This window comes from Corvus brachyrhynchos, unplaced genomic scaffold, assembly GCF_000691975.1.
Source record: "Corvus brachyrhynchos isolate BGI_N302 unplaced genomic scaffold, ASM69197v1 scaffold67, whole genome shotgun sequence".
Lineage (NCBI taxonomy): Eukaryota > Metazoa > Chordata > Aves > Passeriformes > Corvidae > Corvus > Corvus brachyrhynchos.
Window position 1 is genome coordinate 644,362 of NW_008239114.1, and position 7,074 is coordinate 651,435.

Below are 7,074 nucleotides of genomic sequence, written 5' to 3' on the forward strand. Positions count from 1 at the left end.
CAGCTCGGTGCTAAACCAGCAGGACCCCCCAGAGCTCCCCCAGGGACGGCAGGGACTCTGGTCCCAGCCACCGCTGGGCATCAGAGCCCCCAGTCCCCCCGGCCCCAGCCCCTGGTGCTGACCCGGCCCCACAGGAGGGGCTGAGCTGTGGCACAGGCTCTGTGGAGTCTGCTGGCAGATGATGGACAGACACATTTCTGGGCTCACTCAGCACATCACAGCATCAGACTCTGGCCGCAGTGGTCAGGTGCTGCCCGTGGGTGCAGGATGGGCAGTATCCGGTCAGGATGGAGTGGGTGAACTGTCTGTTTGAGGGCAAGAAGTGGGGCAGCCGGAAGAGGCCACTCAGGAGACAAAGAATATGGGTTGGAGGTCTCTGAATAGAACCCCTGCAGCTGGGAGACCTGTGCTCACCACCCCCAAGGGTCTGACAGCCCGTGCAGGCAGGGCTGACGGCACACACGGAGCTCTGGATGCACCGCAGCCTCTCCCAAAGCTCCCAGCCCGCCTGGCTCTGCGCTGGGCACAGATCCCACAGGAGGGGCTGGCACTGGTCCACCCGCTGCCAGCCTTGAAGCCCCGCAGCCTTTGGGGTGTGTCCGTGGCCCTGAGAAACACACAAAGCACAGTCTGCCCACACAGCACCTCCCTCCTCGCAGCGTTCTGAGGAAGCACAAACACAAACGGCAGTATTCCTGGGAAGCACAAATCACCTTGACTTTTGCTCAGAGCCCTGGAACACCTGGGGCAGAGCATGGCCAGGCACCAGCTCTGTGCCTGGCTCAGGGCTCCACAGCTCTGTGTGCAGGTTGCTTTCCACAGGTGCTTCCCCAGCCAGTGCCTTGGCCAGCAGCCACAGGTCACCCAGTCTGCCACCCCCAGCTGAATGGCAGCCCCAGCACGAGTCACCCAGCACAGACTCTGCTCTCAGAGCTCCCCCAGACCCCTCTGGTGTTTCTCTGGAGCCTCAGTGTGCACTATGGCCAGCTGGGCTTGGACCCCCGTGGCTGCAGGAGGTGCTGGGGTTCACTGAGAGCAGCCAGGGATGCCAAAGCACCCTGAGAGTGTGCTAGAAACAGAGGGAGCGTATCACCTTCACCAGGGTGGCTCCAGGGCTTAGGGGAGCTGCTGCTGCACCCCCGTGCAGCTGTGAGCCAAACCCAAGCTCCACAAAGTGCTGGAGCCCCTGGGCACAGTGTGTGATGGCCAGAGGAGGGGGGACACAGCAGCAAGGGAACATGAGGTTTACCCACAGCAGGATGAAGGATTTCTTGCTAGAGCCAGAGGGACTGAATGGAGACAAATGGAGAAACCAAATACTCATCCCAGAGGAAAGGTAGTGGACTTGAGGATGGTTTGTTTTCTACACTTAACTTAGGAGAGCTTTTGCTCCAAGTCCCATTTTTGCATTTGTGACTTTTCCCTGGCATTTACAGGGAACTTGGAGGTAAATCACCAAGGGGGACCCACCAAAGGGGAGAGCTCAGGGCCTGTCCCAATGGCCTTTTGCTGTTTCCAGACCATTCCTTGTTTAATTCCACAGGAAAATACTGCCTGTGCCCTAAGCTGGCCTTGCTGTGGGTTCTCAGTTCCTCTTGGAGCCCTACGTGACCACCCCAACGAGCCAAAAGAGCAGCCCCTGCTCACAGAGCTGGGAACGCTCCCCTGCACACCAGTGATACCGACCCACGGAGTGCCTGGATGTCCCTGGGTTGTTCCCTGGAGGCAGCCCCGGCAACTCACCTCCTGCTGTGGCTCAAGGACAATCCCACTGTGCTTTTGGTTCTACCGCTGTGGACTGGGTTTGAGTGTTCCTGTCGTGCCTTACACCCGTGGCTCCTGGGGAACCTGCTCATGGGAGCAGAGCTGGGATCCCACAGGAGACCACGGAGGCCACGGGCTGCGAGTTCACTCCAGCAGCGCTGGCAGCAGTGAGCTAAGTGCACTGGGGCATGGTCGGATGGGAGCAGCTTTTCATTACCTCCAGGGAGCAGGGCAGGAGAAACTGCAGCTCCAGAGCCTGTCCTGGCTCCTGGTTGGCACCGTGGTGTGCAGGTCAAACACTGAGGGTGCTTCACTCCCCAAAGCCCCAACTTCCATTGCACACCATCCCCGCAGGGAGCAATGACAGAGCCTGGGACTGGAGTGGACGAGTTCCTCTGAGTCCGTCCTTGCCTCTGCAGGAAGCCCCTGTGGTCCCCTCTCATGTTCCATCGCCACCGCCCGGAGGAGCCCGGCAGGGTGCGAGATCGGTGCCACGGGGACGCTGAGGGGAACCCCCAGGCTGAGTGGGGCAGGCTCAGCTTTGTGCACCTCTAACACGGGGGCTGGCACAGACACTGGGCTGGCCTCAGCCCCCTGTGGCAGGGCTAGAAAATCACTGGGGAGTATTGTCCCTCGGGACCAGGGGGGACAGCAGCCCTGGGGATCTCCTCGGTGGTGCTGCCCTCCAGCACCAGCCGTCTGTGTTTACCGTGTCCCCTCCCTGCCCTGTCCCTCCTTTCCCGGGCAAACAGGCGTGTACCAGCCTGGTTATTGCTTTGTTCCCGAGGCCGGACTGTTTGGTGGAAACAAAAGGGAACTTTTCCTCCTCCCACGGGGTATTTGGGCCTCACGTGCCCTGACTCTCTCCAGCAGGAGAGGTGCCATGGGGTGAGGGGCTCATGCAGTAGCAGGGGGTGGAGAGGGTCTCGAGCAGTGTCCCCCGCCACCTCTGCAAGGCTACCGGGACAGGTCTGCTGTGTGCTGTCAGAGACAGCTCGTGGCAGCCCTGGCAGCTCACCAAAGCTCTCCAGAAGGCCAGCTGAAGCCTCACAGGGTTCTGACATGGATTCTGATTTAAGAAAAAAAGACGTTTTCGTTAACAGAGCAGGGGTGAAAGGGTCTGAGCCCTGCAGGGCTCTGGGGAGCTGAGCTACGCTGGGCCTGCTCTCGCTGTCAGGGTCTGATAAGGGACGTGCTTCTGCCAAGAGCAGAGGAGCTGGACAGCTCTGACATCCCCAGAGCTCGGTGTGAGGATGCTCTGTATGATGGCCATGCAAAGAGGAGCCTGAGGTCATGGACAAGAGCCTCAGTGCCAGGGTGTCGGGGTGCTGCACACCGTGGGGGACAGGGTGGCTTGTCCCTGCCACCCTGCTGCCCTCCCAGACTAAGGCAAACAGCTCAGCATCACTGGCAAAGGCACCTCCTGGCAAAGATGCTCCTCCTCCTGCACACAGGCAGCCCCATGTGCCTTCAGGTGACCCACCCCACTGTCCATCCCCACAGCCCACCCCACTGTCCATCCCTCCAGCCCACCCCACTCTCCATCTCCACAGCCCACCCCACTGGCCATCCCCACAGCCCACCCCACTGTCCATCCCCACAGCCCACCCCACTGTCCATCTCAGCACAAGCATCACTCTTGCAGGCACTGCTGCCTTATTGCTGCCCAGACTTTCTCCATCTCAGCCACTCTTCTGGGCTTGGACTGGAACAAGTGGCATGGAGAAATTCTCCTTCCCCCCAGAAATCCCCAAGTCAGTGAGCAGTGGCAGAGGGACCAGGCACAGCTCACCCCACTGGGATCCTCCACGAGGGAGATGCTGGAGCAGGAGAACACAGAGGCAAGGAGGGAGTCTGAGAAACTCATCAGAGAGACCGGGGGTCCCAGCTGTGCCCACCCCCTCCCCCTGGTGTTTTGGTGCTGGCACCCTCGCTATCCCCTCCAGGCAGGGAGAAAGAGCCCACCAGTGGGATCACACGTGTCCCTGTTCCACCACCCCCAGCACCTGGGGAGCCGTGGGGGTACATGGACATGGGGGATGGGGTGAGCCATTGCCAGGTGGTTTTATATCTGCCCTTGGCTACAGCAGAGCTGCCCTGCCCCAGAGGAACAGCTTTAAAAAGCCTCGGAGTGGGGCAGACAGTTGGTGTGGTGCAGTGCAGGCTCAGGAACGCTCCTGACCTTGTGTCCCTGTTCTGTCAGAGTGTTTGGGATGTGTTCCTGAGGGGATGTACCTGTGGGCCACGGACTGGGGGATGGATGGAGGTAGTGTGTGATTTTTATGCAGGCTTGTCCAAAACACAGAGGGTTGAGTGAGATATCTGGAAGGGGGGATGTAGGAAGAAACCTCTCCTGGGTCACAGTGGAATACTTGGGCTCTGAGGAGGCACCTCCCAGGAGACATCTGCAAAACACACACTCATCTCCCCGGAAACAGCCTCACCCCGCTGTGAATTCGGGCTGGAGAAGATAAATGTGCCCTTCCCAAACAGTGTCCAGGGCTGCTGTCTGGCCCCCGGTTTGGTGACAGCCAGGGAGCCTCACTGGCTGGGAGCTTCTGGAAAGAGGGAGGGAAGGAAGAGGAGAATCTCGAAGAGGCAGCGATTCCGTGGGTTACAGAGCCAGCCCAAGGTCGCTCCTGTGCCACTGAAGTGTCACCTTGCCCCAGTGAACTCTGCTGTTGTCTTCAGGCAGCTCCATGACAACGCCTGGCCTTTGTGCAACGACCACGAAATGAAACTAAAAATAGCTGCGGCTCCTTGCAGAACACCTGGCTGCAGCACCTGCCACAGCTGCGCTCCAAGGGCTCCCTCCTCCGAGCTGATGTGGGCACTGAGGGAAGACCTCAGCCTGCTGCTCTCCTGCCCCAGGCCTTGCCTGGCCTCTGCTCATCCCTTGCTCAGCAGTCTGGGGCGTGTTGGAAGGATGCTGGAGGATGCTGTGGGATGCTGGGACGTGTTAGGTGGATGCTGGGGATGTTAGGGTGTTGCTGGAGATTTTGGGGGAAAGGTGGGAGATGCTGGGGGATGTTGGAGGATGTCCAGGGGATGTTGGGGGCTGCCAAGCTGCCCATCCTGGCTCCTGGCACAGTGTGTTTTTTGCCCAAGCCTCGCCAAGGTGCAGTGTCATCACTCCCTGAGCCGAATATGGGGACTGATGCCACCCCCTCTCCTGCCTGACCTTTGCAGAGGGAGCTGGGGCCAGCACTGGGGGTTTGCTGAGGAGCAAGTTCAAGTTATTCATCTTTCAGTGAACCTGACTTTGTGCTTGGCTGGCCAAGCTGCCCCTGCCCTGCCTCTCCTGGCACCCCCACACCTGGGCACAGCACTGTGTCCTGTTCAAACTGGGCACAGTTCAGCTCTTTTGGGCATTTGTTCTCCACTAGGGAAGATCCTTGGCTCATTTTAGGTATGGGGCAGTGGACCAAGGCCGGAGCAGTCATGAACCTTGAGGTTGTCACGTGAACTTTTACAGATGCCCTGCAGTCCTTGCAGCCAGAGCACCTGAAGTACACAGGAGTCCTGTGAGATCCTTGGGCTGGCAGTGAGCTCAGGCTGAGCTGTCCTTCCTCTGTTGCAGTCAGGCTCGTCCAGCATCAGGCCAGGGATCCCTTGGAGGCAGCAGTGCCTCCCCCACCCGGGCCAGACCTCGAGCATTGCCACCGTCTGCTCCCATGGAGCCCAGCGAGAGCTAAAACCCTCCTCTTCTCATGGAAAGTTTCCAAATGATGCTCCAAAGTCCAAATGTTACTGAGAGTCAGGGAGCAGCACCTGGCTGCAGAAGCAGTGTGGGGAGGGAGAGCAGCTGGGCACAGCTGGGCACAGCTGGGCATGGCCGGGGCTGCCGCGGTGCCTCCGAGCTCTGTGGCCGTGGCTGACCCGCGCTGTCCCACACCGAGGGACGGCTCCAGCGCAGGGGTGGTGAAGGGCTTGTGCTTCACTGAGCCCATTGATCTGGGAGCAGACACTCACTCCTTCTGCCCCTGCCAGAGCTTCTGCCAGCCCAGCTGCAGTGGCCAAGCACCAAGTGCCAGCTGAGCACGACGTGACTGCAGTAGAGCAGGAGGCATCCCACCACCAAAGCACCTGTCAGCAACGTCCCACATCCCTCCACAAAAGCCCTGTCAGCGATGTCCTGCCATCTGGAGCCACCCACTCCCCTGGAAGGAGCACCCTCTGAGTCCCAGGACTCAGATTCCCTGCTCTGGCTTCAGTGGCATTGTCTGTCGCAGTTCCCAGGGACACAGCAGGAGGCCCCTGTCCCCCAGTGCTCTGGGATGCCAGCCCATTGTCCCTTCTGGCTCAGGCAGGGGCAGCCCCAGGTGGGGAGGAGCTGGGGTTTGCTGGCTGCCAGGGTTGAGGTGTCCTGGCCCTTGCCACTGCCCTGGGCAGGACAGGGACACACTCCTGGAGCTCTCCTGGAGTGGGGCAGCTCTGCAGCTCCAAGCCTGGCAGACATCCACCCCCACAGGCTGTCTGCATGCCACGGGGCGAGTCCCCAGAGGGATCCCCTGGGCCCTCCAGTCCCACAGGCAGAGAAAAAAGGGGTGACAGCGCAGGGAGGGATAACAGGTAGGGGAGCAGGAGACTAGGACAGAGGAGAGGAGGTGGATATGGGGATAGGAGCGGGAGACGGAGAGATGATGGGTGAGGGAGAGAGCTTGTGGGTCTGGGGAGGAGTCACAGATACAGGGGTCAGGCACCCCAGTTCTGTTCAAACCCCTGTCCCGAGGGCAAGTCAGGAGGAAAAGCAGCAGCAAACCCTGGGAGAACCAGGCCAGCAGATCTGACCCCGCGCTGCCGCCAGAAGCATTACCTGGAGTCACTCATCCTTCCTCCTGCCAAGGGCAGCCCTGTCAGCCCCCCATCCCCAGGGAGGTGGTTTGGCCATTTGAGGGTGTCCTGAGCCCAGGCTGAGTGTGCAGGGGATGTGCCACATCGTGTCCAGTGCCGGCCCTCAGGCTCCTGAGTGCCGCCTGCTCCAGGGAGAGAGTGGAACACCTGCCATGGGAAAAGCTGAGCTCAGCAGGCCATGGCCAGTGCCAGGCTGTGGGCATCCCTCACCCCTGGCCTGGTCTCAGGGGCTGTTGGGGGATGCTTGAGGCTGTTGGGGAATATTGGAGAAACTTGGGGAATGCTGGGGGATGTCGAAGGGTGGTGGGGTATTCTGGGGGGAGGATGCTGAAGGGACGTTTGGGGATGTTGGAGGATTTTTTTGGGATGCTGGGGGGATATTGGGGAATGTTTGGGGATACTGGGGGATTTGCGAGGATGCTGGGGAGAGCTTTGAGGATGTTTGGGCAATGCTGG